Here is an 18786-nt window from a genome sequence, read left to right as displayed (position 1 = left end):
TAGATTCAGACGATATATATTGAGAAAGAACTAAAAATGTATCTCTTTTACTTACAAAATCTAATATCAGAACACAAACAAAACCTTGTTACATAATACAGTATCTTAACTAGCTAGCTTCATTAATAGCTTCACAAACTGACTGGTTACATAAACACTCAGAACACAGACACTACCATTACCAACCTGTTTCTAATCTTGCTGAACAGCCACAGAACCCTGACACTGAACACTGGCTGAGGTAAAAAGGCGGGAGATAGAATCTGAGGTAGAGAGGAAAACAAGTGGCTATTCTAAGTGACTGACATTCAGCCAGAATATCCCATCAAAACCTAAAGGCGCAATATGCAGGTTGTTATTCCAACCATCCATATGTTCGTGGGATCTTACAGGTGTCGAACACGCCCCCAACATCAGCCAGCCTGCTATTTCCATCTTCTCGGCCAAGGTTCCCAGAAATGTTTCCTTTTGAGGCTACAAATCCATAAATCCTCCCGGCCAGCACGGACTGGGAGTCCAAAAAAACAAAAGAGGGCCTTTTTCCAAACTCTTTTCCAACTGCCTCCATGCAGTGGTTGGAAGGCCTGAACACATGGACTAGCAGGAGTGCGGTTTTATTCTCAGCTCCAAGTTGTTATTTTGGGCGGACAAGTTACACAATCCCTCAGCTCACCGGGATGCTTCCCAAAATTAACATTTAAATAATACATAATCATGAACCGCTATAATATTATTGACATGAAAACAATTGATCAGCTTTAGACAGGATCTCCCTGTACTTAGATTCTGGCTCTTGCTTTTATTTTACTTTATTTTATTCTAATTTGGATGCTATCGTGTAACTCTTGGAAGGGCATCCCAAGAACCATTTTTATTTATTTATTTATTTATTTAATTTATATCCCGCCTATCTAATCAATTAAGACTACTCTAGGCATCTTACAGCAGCATAAACAACAACAATATGATTAAAAACAATTTACATAAGGAGGACTTTCAGCAAGATGGGACAAACACTGGGAAAAGAAGGAAAAGGGAGGTCAGAAACTGACAAAAGGGAAGGCCTGCCGAAACATCAGTGTTTTTAGTTGTTTTTTGAAAATGCCCAGCGAGGGAGCCGCACAAATATTAGGAGGGAGGTTATTCCAGAGGCGAGGAGCCACCGCCGAGAAGGCCCGATTTCTTGTCTTTTCCACTGGATTTTGATGGATCTCTCCCAACAAGGGTGAAAGCTTCCGGAGGATATGGAAGGACCTGTCACTAGTGTTTCTCTAACATCAGAATTCAGATCCTGGACAGTGCAAAAAACTGGCATTCCATGGGCACAGGTATACTGAAGGTCAGTTGTGGATTGGTAGCATCATCTCTCTCAGTGCTCTGACACAAACATGCAAGGAATAAGAGAAGAACTGAACCAGCTCTTTCCCACTGTGATCAACTGGAGAGAAAAGTTTGAAAAAGAAAGGAAAGGGCTGGAAAGAACAAAACAAGATTTGTAAACACCCCCCCACACTCTTCCTCTATTGTTTATGAGTGAGCAAGACATTAGAAAATGTGCCCATCCGCCTCAGTTCCTCTCTTACATGCACTTGGAAAGGCTTGCATCAATAAGGAATATAGCACAACCACTTATAAAACAATGCCTCTTAAAAATAATGAAGTCTGAAAGAGTAATTTGATAAGAATCAATTTAAACACAGCAGCAAATCAATTGAAATATGGCAGCTTCGTGACACGATAAAAAGCCTGCAGGTTTTTTTTAAATCTTTTACATTTGTGTGTAAATGATAGTCAAGAGGAAGGTAACTGAATCTCAGTTGCACGGGGAATTCCACCGGAGCCACCACCAAGAAAGCCCTGTCTCTCACATTCACGCATCTCATGGTGGCCCGGAGTGAAATTACAGGGTGAACAGCCTTCTGGGGCAGATTTCAGGATTCTGTAATTCAATGAGAGAGTAAGAACTTCAGTTTTAAGAATTGGATGTAGGGGGGAAAAAACCAAACTGACAGATCTGCCCTCTGCTAATACACTAACTGAGGGAAAAGACCATGGTCTCTGATGAAATTGGCTTGGCTCCACTTACAGAACTTTACCACAAGAACTATGTCCAGTCTTTAAAATGCCACTTTGGATAATAGATGTGGCTGGTTCAAAAAAAAAAAGGGTCTGATCAATCAGACTGCCTAGTCTTCTGACATAATGGTCAAAACAACAGAAAGAAAATTAACATCAGCATTGTTACTTTTTGTGCTAATTACAAAAACAAATGAACTAACTGTTATTGGGAAAGAAAGCAAGTGGGGGGAAATGTTTATTGCTAGGTAAGATTTCTATAAATGCAAATGATTTGGCTGAACAATTCTTGTCCTGTAACACTGGGGCAAGCCTGGTTAAAAAATAAACATGAAATTACAACTGGGGCGGGGGGGGGGGGTAAGCAGCAAAATAACAGCACCACAAATACATTTTTAAAAGCATTCATTGTTAAGCAGGCAGCAGACCAGTTCTTTAATAATATTAATACCCTGTTTCCCCAAAAATAAGGCCTAACCTGAAAATAAGCCCTAGTATGATTTTTCAGGATGCTCGTAATATAATACCCCCAAAATAAGCCCTAGTTAAGTGAAACCCCATCATCCACCCTTGTGCAGCAACCAGAAGAAGATGACATGGCTGTATTTGAATAAACATAGATGGTTGTAAATGGGAAAAAAAATCCGCTGAAAATAAGCCCTAATGCATTTTGGAGCAAAAATTAATATAAGACCTTGTCTTATTTTCGAGGAAACACGGTAACAACAACAACAATATTTATTTATATTGCCCTCTACACCTGAATGCATTCCAATAAAATCAACAATACACAAACATGCAACACATTTAATCATAACCTTGATATTATGCATGTGTGTATGTGTGTATACCTACATCTATATATCTGATCCTGTACATCAACATAAAACTCCTCAAAATAAGCAATGATCAAAAAGAAGTAACCAACTCCTAAAAACCAGCTAAAAAGTTCAAGTAAGCTGACCTCTCCCTATACCCAGCTGAATTTAATGTCTGGATCAATGGTATTTTAACAAGCTAATAAGGGGGCAGTTAAGAAAGGGCTACTCTTCAAAACTTTAGACACAAAGGAAAGAAGAGAAACAGGTTGATAATTAGCAGGAACTGACAGATCAAGGCAAGGTTTTTTCAATATCATCGTGAATGATTAGACCACAGCCAACAAATAGGCAATCAGTGTGAAACTGGCCATGTTGACTGATCAGTTGTTTCACATATGCTCGTGCGGGTGGGACTAATTTTGTAATAAACCACTGGTTCTTAACCTTGGGTTACTCAGGAGTTTTGGACTGCAACTCCCAGAAGCCTTCACCACCAGCTGTCCTGACTGGGGTTTCTGGGAGTTGCAGTTCAAAAGCATCCGAGTAACAAAGGTTAAGAACCACACCACCAACATTCCTAACGAGGTTTGCCCTAGTGTTGCAGGACAAAAACTTGTTCTGCTGACTCTTTCATATTCAGAGAAAGTTGACCTCGCAATAAAAGTGATAATGGCCAGATTTTATTTATTTCAAACGTATAGCCTGCTTACAGTTCAAATGACACAGTGAGCAACAGCAAGGCAAAGGGAATGCAAAAGCATAGAAAGTGCCAATAAAAAAGGAGTCAGCATATTCAGCCAATGTGGTGCGGTGGATAGAGTGTCAGACTAGGTTCAAACCTTCGTTTGGAAATGGAAACTCATGGAGGGAATAGCAAAGGGTAACCACTCCTTGAACATCTCATGTATTTCCAAAACTCTGTTAGGGTCACCAAATCTCAGAAACAACTTGTCGGAACATAAGAAGAACAGTGGTACATTAAAACCAGTGGTGCCTCGCAAGACGATTTTAATTCGTTCGTCACATGGAAACCGCTATCTTGCGAAAACGGCATCTTCGTTCATCCATGGAAAACGCTATCTTGCGAAAACATCGTCTTGTGAAACCCAGTTCCCTATTAGAATGCATTAATCTATTTAATGCGTTCCAATTGGGGGGGAAAATCACTATCTTGTGAAAAAAATTATCCATAGAAGAAAGACATAATCTTGCAAAACACAGTTCCCCATACCATCTTGGAGAAAAGCAATCCCCTCACCTGCACTGCCTTCAGAAATTCAATGGGTATCAGAAAAAAAGGGGGTAAAAGGAGACAACCCCCCTTCTGTCCCCTGAACCCCCAAGTCATGGTGACCCCCTGGCTACACCTCCCACTCAGTACAGGGTTGCACAGCCCCAGTCCTGCCAGAGGCCAAGAGAGCTCCTCAGTGTTTTGGGGTGTTCCTCCCACAATCCTCTAGTGCACAGGTATTAGCATAAAGTATTAGCATATGCTAATACCTGTGCACTAGAGGATTGTGGGAGGAACACTTAGCCCCTGATGGGGGTCCCGCAGGGCACCCCAAAACACTGAGGAGCCCTCTTGGCCTCTGAGTTGGAAAAGTTTGGCCAGAGGTGGATATCCCCAGCCAGCATAGACTGATCATGATTAGGGCTGCTTCAGCCTCACACCATCTGGGGCAGTGGTCTCCAACCTTGAGCCTCCAGATGTTCTTGGACTTCAGCTCCCAGAAATCCTGGCCAGCAGAGGTGGTGGTGAAGGCTTCTGGGAGTTGTAGTCCAAGAACATCTGGAGGCCCAAAGTTGGGGACCACTGATCTGGGGGCTTTCAACTGTCCACTTCTTTCTCTTCTTGACTTGAATGACTCTCCATGAAGTGAAACAACACTGCAATAAGGAGTCAGTTGATCCACGTAATAAAGGGCTCAAGTTACAGGAAGCTAGATTTAGGCTGAATATCAGGAAAATCTTCTTTACTGTTAGATCAGTATGACAACGAAACCAATTACCTTGGGAGGTGGTGAGTCCAATGCTGGAGGCATTCAAGAGAAAACTGGACCGCCAACTGTCAGATCTGCTTTGATTTGGATTCTTGCATTGAGCAGGGAGTTAGACTTGATGGCCTTATAAGTCTCTTCCCACTCAATGTTTCTATGATTTTATGATTCGCAATGCTAGATGGTTGTATCCTGCTGACCAGTGTCATGAGAATCTGGGAAGCTGTCTTGCCTTGAGTCAAACTATTGGTTCAGTTCCCCAGTTGTGTCAACTCTAGCTTCTCTCCAGGGTTTCCTTGTCCTAAACTGAAGATCCCTCATGATGCCCATCCAAGTACCAACCAGGCTGGATTCTGCTTGCCTTCCAACATCAGACCAGATCAGTATGTTCAGGGTTATATAGCAATACAGAATGAGCGATGTGATGCTCTGCATTCCACTGAGAACTCTGCAATATTTAAGTCTCTCCCTTGACAATTTTGCTCGTATAATTGATTGTGCATGCATTGTCTACCAAACCAGCCCCTCAACCACACTAGCCAGGCTGAGAAACCACACAGAGACCCAAAACAAGTTAACGGGAAATTTTCAGCCTCTCATAAACGATATAACTGGCCTCTAAAACAGGCCAATAGAAGTTTGAGTCATGACTTTCCCCATTCAACAACACACACATGTGCAGCCATTTACATTTTGACCAGAAGCGTTAATGAAGGATGCCAACCCACTAATTAGGGATGTGGTGGCACTGCAGGTTAAACCACAGAAGCCTCTGGGTGCAAAAGACCAGCAGTTCGAATCCACGTGACAGAGTGAGCTCCCATCGCTTGTTCCAAATCTTGCCAACCTAGTACAGTAGTTCGAAAGCACGTAAAAATGTGAGAAGATAAGTAGGTACCACTACAGTGGGAAGATAACGGTGTTCTGTGTATAGTCACGCTGGCCACGTGACCACAGAAGATTGTCTATGGACAAAACGCTGGCTCTACAGCCCTAGAATCGGACACGACTGGACTAAATGTCAAGGGGAACCTTTACCTTTTACAACCCGCTAAACCCTGCGGGTATGTATATCAAGTGTTCATGTTCAAATTATGCAGGATTATCAAAACACATCCAATTAAAGGATGCTTTCCTTAACAAAGAATAGACCACTTAGCAGTAACCTTTCTGAATACCGTTCTATCAAAAAATGGCAGGGGCATCTTTTTCCAACCTGCAATTAAATGGCTGCAAACTTATTTTGCATACATTTCCAAAGTGGTAGCTATGATATCCTATGGTAGGTGAAACAACAAAGACTCCTGTCATACTTTAAAGATTAACTAATGTATTATAGTGGGAGCTTTTATGGACTACAAGGATTTTGATTTTTAAAACTGCGATAATTACAAGGAACTCTTATTTGTTTTGCATAATAAGCCATGGGGTGGGTCTACCTTTGCAAAGTCACGAAGTTGAATATCCCGGAAGAATCTCAAGCAAAGTGAAGTATCCAGTATCCAGAAACATGTTCCTGCCATATTAATTTTTTTTAGTGTTTTAGTTGTCACAGAATTTGAAGAGAAACTTTGTAAAAAGCCTGGGGAAAGAAATATTTTTTGTTGACTTTAGTGAGGCTTCAGGCAAAAGCTATATTTAAATCAGGAGGTGGGACGATGAAACTTTTCTATGTTAGAAAAAAAAATAATGGGAAAAACTTTTATCAGTAGAACAAGCCTGCACATAAGAAAAGTTAAGCTGCCGCAAACAAAGATTGCTTTACTCCAATATTCGAGTCCCCAAAACTGAAAAGTTGCCTTGGAGATACAGTATTTATAATGCAGGGCATGAATTGGACAGGGTTTTCCTGCTGTTTGTCTTCTTCCCTGTACTCAGAGATACACTGCACCTGATGATGGAGGTTTTTTTTTAACTACCACACCTAACAACAGCTGGTAGGCCAGCCCTCCATGAAAACTGTACACGAGGCAACAACAGTAGCACAACCTGCCATTTTTAGGAGAAAATTTAAAAGTCCCTAAACGATGAGAAAACTTTCAAGTTCACAAAAGCTTTGAAAAGTTTCTTCAAACCTCTCTTGGTCTTCATAAAAGGAGTTGTTGGTGCAGCTCTCACTGTTTGAATTTTTATTTGTTTTTTTATTATTATCTTTTGCCCTGCTGGTGACTCATGCAGCTGTCTGCATTTTCATATCTATGTAAAACTCTTCCAGATTTGTTTGCGTGTGTGTGTGTGTGTGTGTGTGTGTTTTAAGAGGAGTTTCAGGACAGGGGAGAGATTCTGATGTATTTTAGCCCCTTCAAAAATTAAGCCGAAAGAAAGGTGCAGAAACTCTTAAGAAACCAGCCCACCTTAGAAGACAACAAAACAGTTCAGGTTAGACCTTCTTCTGCCAACCCATTTGCTCAAAGGTTTTATTATTTTAAGCACACAATAACATAAATCGCAATCAGATATGCCTATGAGCCTTCCCTAGGGCTGAAAGAAGCCTGTTAGAAGGAAGGAAGGAAGGAAGGAAGGAAGAAAAAAAATTCCTGGGAGATTCTAAGGACTGGAGTCTCTCTTTTTTTATGAGCAACAAGGAAACACACTACACTCTTGTCTTCTGCTGATTCCCACACTCTTCTTATCCAAAAATCCCACAGATTGCCATTGGTTCTGCCCTTGGCCGGAGCACAGAGTTGATGCAGGTCCCAGGGGGGAAATTTGTTCATGTTCTACTTGACAAACAAGCCTGGTTATTCTAAGATCCCAGTCTTGTGCTCGCATAAAGTCCCTGAAGGTTTTTTTTTTTAAAGACAAAGTTCACTCCTGCCATCCCATATTTGAGGTACTATAGCTTTCAGAGTTTAAATACTGTACTTCTTAATAATAATAATAATAATAATAATAATAATAATAATAATAATAATAATAATAATAATAATAATAATAATAATAATAATAATAATAATAATAATATATCTACTGATTTAGGGTAGCTTCTTTTCTTTCTCCCCCCCCCAGTCCTCTCTTTCTTTCTTTCTTTTTTCTTCTTCAATGGTTGTGGAATAACAGCTGCAAAAAGACTAACTTGAGGAGTCCTTTCTCACAGAACCAGCAGGGCATTCTTCTTTTTTTAAAAAAAGGATGGGATTCGGGTTTTTTTTTCTTTTTCTTTTTACAAACTTGGAAGGAAAAAACTAGCTGGAAAGTATGTAAACAATGCCCCCCCCCCTTTCTGTGCTGTGTCTCTTCTATGCCTGGCTGTGTCTGGCAGATCAATCTTCTGCAAGATGCAGGGCCGACAAAGAACTGAACACGAAAAAAAAAAAGAAAGAAAATTAAAAAGCTCAGCTTCTCCACCTCATAAGACGAAGGGGACAAGAAGGGGGGGGTCGGGCGCGCACACGCACACACGCACAAAACGCACAATTTCCCCAACGCAAAGGGACGCTCTCCGCTCCCCCTCCCTTCCTCTTCACAGGCTGTACACAAACAAAGCCCAGGCAATTAAAATAATTTAATGCTTCCTGTCGGAGGAATCCCGAGGGAAGGGAGCCCAGTCCAAGATCTGAGGGAGGGAGGGAAGGAAGGAACCACGGCCCCTCCGCGGACAGACCCTTCCCACCGCTCACCTTCCGAGCGCCCATCCCCAGCTTTGGCGGCGTCGCAGTGAAATCGACCGGGTCAATGACCAAGATCAGAAGGACAAGGATCTCCCTTCGAGCTCAGGGGAAACAACAACAACAACAACAACAACAACAACAACAACAACAACAACAACAACAACAACTCAGGTCTCGCTAACCCAACGGAGGCTGGCTCAAGAGGGCGAGGATGAGGGCAGAGGGAGGACCGCGACCCTCCCCCGCTTGCGCCTCTCCCTGCCCCCCTCCCACCCGCCCTCCAAAGGGCGGGGGAGCGGGACAAGCGGCACTCCAAAGTTTTGGAAAGAAGCATCCCATTGGCGGGGAGAGGCGACTCTTGCTCTGGGTGCGCGCGGGTGAGCCTCCCTCATCGGCGGGACCAGGGGAAGGGACCAGGGGGGCGATGATGGGCGGGGGAGGAGAAGGAGGAGGGGGCTTTGCCTTTTTCTTCCTCTTTTTTTTTTTATCCCAAGCATTGATTTCTATTCTTCCCCTCATCTTCCCTCAAGGCATGGGAATATCCTTCAGGCGCTAACCCTCCTCCGTTCTCGGCCATCGGGGCGGAACGACAGAAGGAACGAATTCGGCTCCCCGCCCACCCCACCCCGAACGAAATACGTTCCTCGCCTGTAGGATCGCGGCCCCGCGGGGTGGGAGACGGTGAATCCCAGCCGAAAGGGAGATCTCGCTGAGCCGGTCGCCCACGCGCGGGTTCCCCACCCTCCTCCTCCTCCTCCTCCCGCTCCCCGCCCCAGCCCCCAAAAGTTATTTCCAACCAACGCGTCCGTCGTTTTCCGTGGGTTTGGGATGCAACACCTACCCGTTCTCTCCTTAGGTTTCCCGGGTGGGGGGTGTGCCTGGCGTCGGACGGCCCCACAGTGCTGGCAAGGAAAGACGACGAGTAAGACTGAAGTCGGGGTGAGGGGAAGGCGAGAGGGAGGGGGGACCGGGGGAAGGAACGACACCGGCGCTCGCTCGCTCCCTTTTTCTGTCTGGACCGGCTGCTTGCTAGCTCTCGCTCTCTCTCGCTCTCAAGGACGAGGCGAAATCCCTTCGCTGGTCATGAGGCGGCTTGAGAGACAAACACCACCACAAGGCGAGTGAAAATGACAAAGCATGGGGGGGGGGGGAGAAAAGAGAGAGAGAGAAGTGCAAGTGGGGGTGGGGGGTGGGGACAACGCAAGACCAGGAATCCTTCGCCTCCCTCAGGTTGATTTTCATGCGCTTTACATCTGGAGACCTGTATGTCTCTCCCTAGGGCTCCTGCATGTGTGTATGTGCGGCCACGGGGGTGTCTTGAGATGCGGGTATAGCCCGGCCGAGAGGACGATCCGCGCTCCCGCCTCTTCCCCCCCCCCCCCCAGCCCGCAGGAGGAAAGAGGGGAGGATGAGGGTCCGCGTGGGGTGGCGGGGGATGCCGGCACGGTGTGTGGGTCTGGGGGGGGGGGGGAACGGGACTGCCGGGTGGGCGGGGCGGGGGAGCGGCGGAGGGGGGGTGCCTCTCGCTCCTGGCCCCGCCCTTCCTGCCAACGTGCGAGGGTGCCCGGTTGTAAACAACGGCGCTGGTGACGGACACGCGACGACGGGGAAGCCTGCGCGGTGTGGGGAGCGGGGGCGGGTGAGGGGAAGGGAGGAAGGGGGCGGCCACTTAAAAGAGCGCTTTTGGAACCGAGAACTCATCAAAGGGAAAGATAAAAGGGCAGCAGAGGGGAAAGCGCCCTTATTGTTGCTTTCTGCCCGCCCACCCCCTTGTCGGTCAGTTTACAAACCGCTGGGCGTTTTTAATTGCTCTTTCCGCGTCGCTGGTTCCCAGATCGGATTCTAACCTGGGGTGCGCCGGCTTTGGTTGTGACACGCCGTCCAGTCCTTTCCGACGTAACGCGGGACCAATAAGATCCCCAAGCTGCCTGAGATCTTTAACTGACAGGTTCTACCTGTGCGGTCTCCCTGTCCCACATTACGCTTCCTGGACCAGTGGGGATTTGAACTCAGAACTCCCGTTTAATACTTCATGATTCTACCGGTACATCGCACGGGCTGCGGCGCACCTCTTATAGCAGCTTGAGCGCGAAACTTGCCTTGGCTGGCTGGCGGCAGTTGGCTAGCTCAGTGCTGGAGCCAGAGGTTGGGAGTTCGATTCCCCACGGTCACCCCTGCGAGTAGAGCCAGCCTGTGTCGCCTGGGACAAGCTGCGCAGTCCCAGAAACCACTTCTGAGTAATCTCTACCTGGAAAAGGGTTGCCAGAAGTCAGAATTGACTTGGCGACAGGAGGCTTGTTATTATTATTAGGCCAGAGCGGTTCTTACTCCCCGGGAACTGTTTGGGGATCGCAGTCTGAGAAGCTAGAGATTTTCTGTACGTGCTTAGTTCCTGTGAAACAAGGCGATTTATGGCTGAATAAGCATGCAAAGCACCAAGAATCGAGGGAGGTGCCTTATCCTGAGCCGGTCTGGTCTAATATTCTCAACTGTGCTATTTCTTCAGGCGATTCAGGACAGGATTCCGCCCCCCCCCCCTCCAATCCTAATCCTACCGGCAACTGGACCACAACTTTGCATATGTAAAATGTGCCTGAATCTTTCCGCAGAATTAGAACCCAGCCTCCACGATCCATATTTAAGAGTTATTCCTTTACTGCTCCGCCTTTTTTTCCACCTTAGATCGCTTCCCCTGTTTTCTCAGGGGAATGATAGACTGGAAACTCTTCGGGGGCAGGGACCTGTTTTATCCTTGCCTCCCACCGTCATGTTCTGGAGGAACACTGCTAGGGTAATGTCATTTCCTCGAATTCTTCGGCGCCCGATCCTATGCCTGTGGGTTCCAAAGAAGCCCGCCCCGTTGGATTCGACGCAGCTGCCTTCATCCCAAAGGAAGGTCTGATCGCCTCGCATTCCGGGGAACCACGTCCGTACTGACTCGCGAGTAACTTCACTTGGGTTCAGTGGGACTTGCCGGGAGGTGCGCTTGGAGATTGCTGCAAACCCTCCTCTACTCGCTTCCTTGAAAGTAAGAACCGTGAAAAATAAAAAGGCTTACTTTGAAGTAGTAGAGTATAAGGGGGGGGCATGTTTACTCAGATAACTAAAGTTTTGTGGTGCGTTTGTGTGAGTTTTTAAATCTCTAACCCCTGCAAGCGCATCGAGGACATGGGAAGAAACAGAGAGAAAGACTATAAAAACCACCCACGTTCGGGTTTGCTTTTCGATTCCCTGAATTTCAAAACCCCGGGGCTTCGTTTAAATTTTCCATTCGTTTTATGAATTTGATCCGTTTCCTTTCCTCGCGCGGAGGTTCTTTGCCTGAACCTTTTTTTGCCGGAAGCGCACAAAACAGGCCAGAGGAGGGAAAGACGAGTCCGCTGGGCCCGGGCCGACCCCAGACGTTTTGCCGCCTGAAGCAAAATTGCCAGTCCCCCGCTTCGCGCCCCCCCTGCCCCGCGGACTTCGCTCCAAGTCCATGCGCTTCGTGCCCAAAACCAACCTAATTATTTGAGCGCCTGAGGCCGATCCCACCAGCACCTCTCTGGCCGGAAAGAAAGAAAGAAAGAAAGAAAGAAAGAAAGAAAGAAAGAAAGAAAGAAAGAAAGAAAGAGAAATGAATATTGCCTTTGTGTACAATTGGAAGATAAAGTCAGGGGATACCTTTATTGGCCCACTAAAAAAATTGCAACCGTGCTAGCTTTCGGCTCCCACAGAAGTCCTCGCCCGGCTGGGCTTTACAGAACTGGGGGGGGAGAATAAACACAAAAGTTCCAAAATCCGTGGCTGGCCAGAGGCGCCGAGCAGGTTAGCTGTTTCCTGCTCCCGTTGTTCATCTCAGCCCCAAGCAACCCTGCCCGACGGGAGGGCCGGCCCTGTGATCTCGAGGATGCGCGAAAAGGGGGCGGCGGGGGAGGACCATCAGGGATCCCATCCGTCCGAGGAAAGGAAAGGAGGGAGAGAATTGACGGCGGAATAGCTCAGTCCGGCAAGCTGGAAAGAAGAGAAGCGAGGCTTTTGCTCCGCCTCTTCTTCTTCTTCTTCCTCCTCCTCCTCCTCCTCTTTTCTCCCCACCCCGGGAAGAGGAAAAAGTTACATCACCCAACAGGGTCCCTTCGGTCCGTCCTGCCCGCAGGAAAGGACGCCGGGGCGGCCAGGAGCGCTGATGGGTTGGGTTTTTTTTTTCATCCTGCTCTAAATTTACTTTCGGGAGCTGGTGGAGGGAGGGAGGAGAGGCAGGAGGGTGGAGCGGCCCCAGGGAGGAAGGGGGGGGGAGAATCCTCTTGGCTTCCCACCCGGCCCAGACACATAAGGATGAGGGCGCGTTTAGTTCCAAAAAGAAGGGAAAGCGGGAAGGGCGCCGCTAGCTCGCCCCCCCCCCCCCAGACGGAGAGACGGGCAGCGCGCCTGGTGTTGGTGGGTTTCTTGCGGGGAAGGAGAGCGGGGACATCCCACCGCGCGGCTTTGATCGGCCTCCCTTCCCTGCGGCGGAGTTTCTTCAGATCTCCGGCAGCCGCCTTAACGACCTAGCTTCCCCTTTCCCGGCTTAAGTGTCGTCGGGATCGCGTCGGCGGAGCTGGAGCCCCAAGAGATCTCCCAAACTGCGCTGGAGGGAGCGATCAAGCGCAGGACCAGAGTCTATGCAAGGATCCAGAGATGCCTACAGGGTGCCTTTTGGGGGGGGGGAGGGCACCCTTAGAAATTTTACTTTCTGTCCTTTTTGTGCTTCTCCTTCTTTTTCTTTCTTTTTCGATTCCATCTACTTTTCTTTCTTTCTTTTTTTTCCTTTTTGGTTCCCTCTTTCTCACTCGCGTCCATTGTGCCAGCCTTCCTCTTTCCTTCTTTGTCATTCTAAGTAATTACCAAAAGCAGGCGAAGGCGGTGGAAATGAATGCAAATGACACATAAATTAACAGAGGGTTTCTCATCTGTTAGATTGAGATCTCCTTGCTTTCTGCCACTTGTCCAATCCATCATGCGGTAATTAATTAGCTAAATTGCTTCTAAGATCTCTCTGAAACATTCTGATGATTAGTTTTCACATTTCAGGATTGTACAAACTTATCAGAACTTACCTTCGCTACTTATTTGAAAAAGTGACGTTCTGGGTGCACGTGCACAAACTCTTTCAGAATGCTACAGGTGCCACGATCCTCCGATATGCAGCATGCGGTCTACCTTTGCATGTCATTGCCTCACAACAAAGCAGAAGCTAGAACTTGTACCATGTTATCTTCCTCCCCCACAATTCAGTAAGAACACATCCCTGTAAATAGATACGTAACTAAGGCCAGAAACCTGCTAGTTATAGGAAAATGGAAGGACACTTGCATAAACATTGCCGCCTATCCAGCAGGCTCTCTGTTGCAAGACCAGTCACACATTGGCTGAAATCCTGTTGAGTAGCTCTGTGTGCACAGCAGCATTGGTGCCATTATCTGTGGCAAATTGCCACTGATTAAAGGCAATTTTGGTATGCACGCCACTTGTATTCTATGTGGCAAAGTTGTGTGCACCTTAAAATAGCCAGTGGAAGCCTTTAATCAGCAGCAATTGGCTGATGGTGATGACATCATCACCATTGCACATGCAGAGGTATGCAACAGGTTTCAGACACATGACTGCAAAAACAGACACACAACCGATCTAGCTCCCACCGGTTCAAAAGACAGGCCAGCAGATAGGGAAAACTGCCCTCTTACAGCCCTTGTGTGCACCGTCTCTTAAGAAGCTTTTGGGATCTGCCAGAGACATGATATTATCACTTGTTCAGTTACAGCTGTAATATAGTAAAGTTATTATACCATTGTTACTGGGGAAATGAATTAATTGCAAGTAATTCATTATGTGTAGGGGCATGGTGGCGCTGTGGCTTAAACTGCAGAAGCCTCTGTGCTGCAAGGTCAGAAGACCTGCAGTCGTAAGATCGAATCCACGCGACAGAGTGAGCTCCCGTCGCTTGTCCCAGCTCCCGCCAACCTAGCGGTTCGAAAGCATGTAAAAATGCGAGGAGATAAATAGGTACCACTTCAGTGGGAAGGTAACGGCATTCTGTGTCTAGTCGCATTGGCCACGTGACCACGGAAACTGTCTATGGACAAACACTGGCTCTATGGCTTGGAAACGGGGATGAGCACTGTGCCCTAGAGTCAGACACGACTGGACTAAATGTCAAGGGGAACCTTTACCTTTACCTTAATTCATTACTTATGATTAGTTACTCCCAGGTAGACCGTTCCTAGCTCAAACTGTAAAGGGCTTTAGAGACAGGATCAAATCTGGCTCTGAGAGCATCAAACGCATGTCATGATCAAAGGGCAACAACAACATAAGAAGGGAGGAATATTAATAGACTTAAGTGAGGTCTTCCTGCTCCACAAGCTCAAAACTGAAACCAACTGAAGCTGATCAAGCTGCAGGGATCCCTGTTGACCAGTGGTTCCCAACCTTGGGCCACCCAGATGTTCTTAGGCTGCAACTCCCCAAAACCTTGGTCAGCACAGCTGCTGGAGGAGACTTCCAGGAACTGCAGCCCGAAAACACCTGGGTGACCCAAGGCTTGAGAACCACTGCAGTAGACCATCCCTTAGGCCTGAGGTCAAAAAGAAGGAGAACGCCTGGAATGGACCTAAGCCACGAAAATACTGCCCTGGGTCACCTGCATCACAACCTCCACATGATTGATTCCCTTGCCCTAACACAACAGCACTGCCATCTTGGACTTAGGCTGGACGCGCTCCCCCTGATTAAGGCATTTTGCTCAGCCCTAGAAACAAGAAGGAACAGGCAGCCTGAAGAAAGCCAGCAGGATGCAATGATAGCAGGGGTGGGGAGAAGGTTAAGGCACCAAGGGAAGCCACAGTTAAGGGTTGTTCGCAGAGTGTACCGAGTCAGGTAGCTGGATTTGACACCTCCTCTTCCTCACCTCCCCTACGGACCGTATTCATCACCATATTAAGAGGCATTTCTCTTGCTTTTCCTGACACGGAGGAAATGGGAGAAAGAGGGTCATGTTTTTCTGTTAAATGGGGTCTTGTTACTTTGCTCTCCTCCACAGGGGAGGTAAAAATACATCCATGCATTGAATTTCTAATTTATGAATTTGTCTAGTGGCAGAAATGGAGTAGAAGAGGGAGAGAGGGACGCAGCCCCCCCCCCCAGTAAGCAGGGTAAGACACCATTTTGGCTCCAGTTCCTAAAGAAGGTGAAAAACGACAATCGCCTTGGCATCAAACCCATCAAAAAGGGGGGACGTGGGATTATTCTTCTTCTCAGCAAGGAAAACCTTATCTTCTACAAAGACTCGCTAGGGGGCCCGGGCCAATAATTAACAGAACAATCAAACAATCTTTCCTGCTTTCTTTGGGACTTTCAAGTCATCGTAGGGAAGAATTCCAGAGAATGGTACTCTCCTTTTTTGCTCAGGGGTTGCATTGTGCTCTGTCTCCCTTTTCCCCGACCCTTCGAGATGAGCAAGCGTATAATGATTCTGATCTTTAAAAGTTAAAAGGGAGGGGAGCAAGGTAGCCATTAGAGGCATGAATGAAATGCACCACTGCTGAGCTGTGCTTCAAAATGTGTGGGAAGTGAGCGGAGAGGAAGTAATTTGCATTGTAGAAATACTGGCAAATGGACCCAGCTTCACCCAGATGAAGAAAAGATCCCTGAGTTCTACCTTGAACTCAGTGCCCTCTCCTTTCTCTTCCCCCATCCTGGTTTAATTTCTCTCTCTCTCCCCTCCTCTATCTCTCTGTTGGAGTTTTTGCAATCTCTCGTGTTGCCTTTAGTAGGCGTGGCTGGGTGGGGGGACCTTTCCAGGCCCAGGGCGAATATCAATCCCCAACTCCATTAACCACTATTTCTTTCCCTGCCTCTAATTTCAAAGAGAGCCACACCTCTCCATTCCCTGTCCTGAGTCTGTTGAAAGTCAGTCTGTTGAGGCTAGTTACTCAAAGCAGTCATGTTTGTCACTGTGCTCTTTGATCTGTTCAACTGTAAGTAAATAAAACCTTTTTTTGATAATTTCTCTTACTAATGGCTTGGAGTGATTTACTGAGACTGTAAGTTGAGGAAAAGGGATGGGTTAACTCTGGGGAACTTGACGCTACTCTGCTCTGTGGATCCCTGGGTTTCTGCTGCGCAACCAGAGGAGTTTAACCAACATTCAAAACTCTGCAACAGTGTTTGGTGTCTTCTGTACTCACTCAGCTTGTACCAGGGTTGGAAGCCCAGTAGTTCTGTGCTAATCCATTTAACCCAACGAAAGCATGTCCTATGCCAGATAACAGTCACAGAAGCATTCCAAAGCTGAAGGCTTTGATTTGGGAGACATTTCAAGATAAAAGCACTATAGCTCTCAGAATTCCCCAAGGCCACCAGGTCAATCAGGATGTGAACTGAGCAGTTATTTATGCATGTAAAGCAGTATTAGCTGTGCAACTGACCATTTTTGGCTTGGATGGAAGAGAGGAACTGCTGAAATTCTCCTGTCCGCATAGCCCACCCTAATAATACCTGTGTACATTCATGCCTGCTGCCACTATTTTTGTAATGCATACCTGTTTCTACCATTTGCCATTTCTCAGGTCTATCCAAGAAAGGCTACAAATTCAAGAATCCATCCAGGTGAATTGTTTTGGACTCCCTCCTCCTGAATTTCCCAAGGATGAGGTAACTCGCCAGCTGAAATCCCATCACCCTATCTTTCATTCCTTAAGTACTGAAAGCATCCGATTGTTAAAGCAGGAAGAGTACAAAAGGACCCTTTCTAATTAAATGTTTCTCTATATTTTTGGTGTGTGTGTGTTGTGTATTCATGTGCCTTGGTTTCGCTGCATGTGAGGGAGAGGCAGAATGGAAGAAGGAAGAGAGAGAGAGAGAAGGAAGAAAGAAGAAGACATGAAAACTAGATGTGTCTTTATTTGTCATATACTCTCCATCTCATTTAAATTGGATGTAGCTCTGCAGAGATGGTTAGACGGCTATGCCCAGCATTCCCCATCATTGGGTATGCTGAGTAGGGGTTCATGGCAGTTGCAATCCAACAGCACCAACAATCTAAAATATTTTCACCCCACCTTTCTCTTTAAAAAGGATCCAAGGCAGTTATCACTAAACATTTATATTTAAAAACTAAAAACAGCAAATATACAAATCTTTTAAAAGAATCAGACAAATACAACACTAAAACAGATAGGAGTCTAACCATGGAGGGATGAGGCCACTAATAAATCTTTCCAATGTTAATTTGGGGTTTCTATATTCAGTGCAAAGGTTTGTTGAAGAGGTGTACAAGCACGTTCAATTGAAGATGCTTGACCTTCCTTCCATTATGAGAAAAGTTTAGTTCATGGCTGGGGGAAAGGACATATTGTGTGTACCTGCACCGCTGCCTGGATGTCACCCTATCCACTTTCAAGCTCTAATGCCAACAAAGGATGCCGACACACTGGAGCAAGTTCAGAGGAGAGCAAGAGGGATGATCAGAGGACTGGAAATCAAGCCCTGTGAAGAAAGAGTGAAAGAACTGGGTATGTTTAGCCATGAGAAAAGAAGGTTGAGGGGAGGTATAATTGTTGTTGTTTAACAGTTTAGTGGTGTCTGACTTTTCATGACCCCATGGACCAGAGCACGCCAGGCCCTCCTGTCTTCCACGGCCTCCTGGAGTTGGGTCAAATTCATGTTGGTCGCTTCGGTGACACTGTCCAACCATCTCATCCTCTTGCCGTCCCCTTCTCCTCTTGCCCTCACACTTTCCCATCATCAGCGTCTTTTCCAAGGAGTTTTCTCTTCTCATGAGATGGAGCATTGGAGCTTCAGCTTCATGATCTGTCCATCCAGTGAGCACTCAGGGTTGATTTCCTTTAGAATGGATAGGTTTGTTCTCCTTGCAATACAGGGGACTCTCAAGAGTCTCCTCCAGCACCACAATTCAAAAGCATCAATTCCTCGACAGTCAGCTTTCTTTATGGTCCAGCTCTCACTTCCATACATCACTACAGGAAAAACCATAGCTTTGACTATGCAGACCTTTGTTGGCAAGGTGATGTCACTGCTTTTTAAGATGCTGTTGAGGTTTGTCATCGCTTTCCTCCCAAGAAGCAGCCTCCTGGAGTTGGGTCAAATTCATGTTGGTCGCTTCGGTGACACTATCCAACCATCTCATCCTCTTGTCGTCCCCTTCTCCTCTTGCCTTCACACTTTCCCAACATCAGGGTCTTTTCCAGGGAATCTTCTCTTCTCATGAGATGGCCAAAGTATTGGCACCTCACCTTCAGGATC

General features: G+C 46.5%; 1 protein-coding gene and 1 long non-coding RNA gene across 5 annotated transcripts in view; one reads left to right on the top strand and one right to left on the bottom strand.

Moving 5' to 3' along the window:
- Window positions 1-9453, bottom strand: part of SOX5 (SRY-box transcription factor 5) — a 918192-nt gene extending 908739 nt beyond the window's left edge. For all 4 annotated transcript variants that reach the window (XM_072999722.2, XM_078376420.1, XM_078376419.1 and 1 more), the window contains exon 1: window positions 9347-9453. The gene's annotated coding sequence lies outside the window, so the exon portion shown is untranslated. The remainder of the gene's footprint in view (window positions 1-9346) is intronic.
- On the top strand, window positions 8776-17293 carry LOC140707268 (uncharacterized). The gene is made up of 2 exons (XR_013536808.1): window positions 8776-8882; window positions 17091-17293. It is a non-coding gene; the product is annotated as an uncharacterized LOC140707268 (long non-coding RNA).
- The last annotated feature ends 1493 nt before the right edge of the window (window positions 17294-18786 follow it).

The sequence above is a fragment of the Pogona vitticeps genome, chromosome 5 (assembly GCF_051106095.1).
Source record: "Pogona vitticeps strain Pit_001003342236 chromosome 5, PviZW2.1, whole genome shotgun sequence".
Classification (NCBI taxonomy): Eukaryota; Metazoa; Chordata; class Lepidosauria; order Squamata; family Agamidae; genus Pogona; species Pogona vitticeps.
This window is presented reverse-complemented; position numbering and strand designations above follow the sequence as displayed.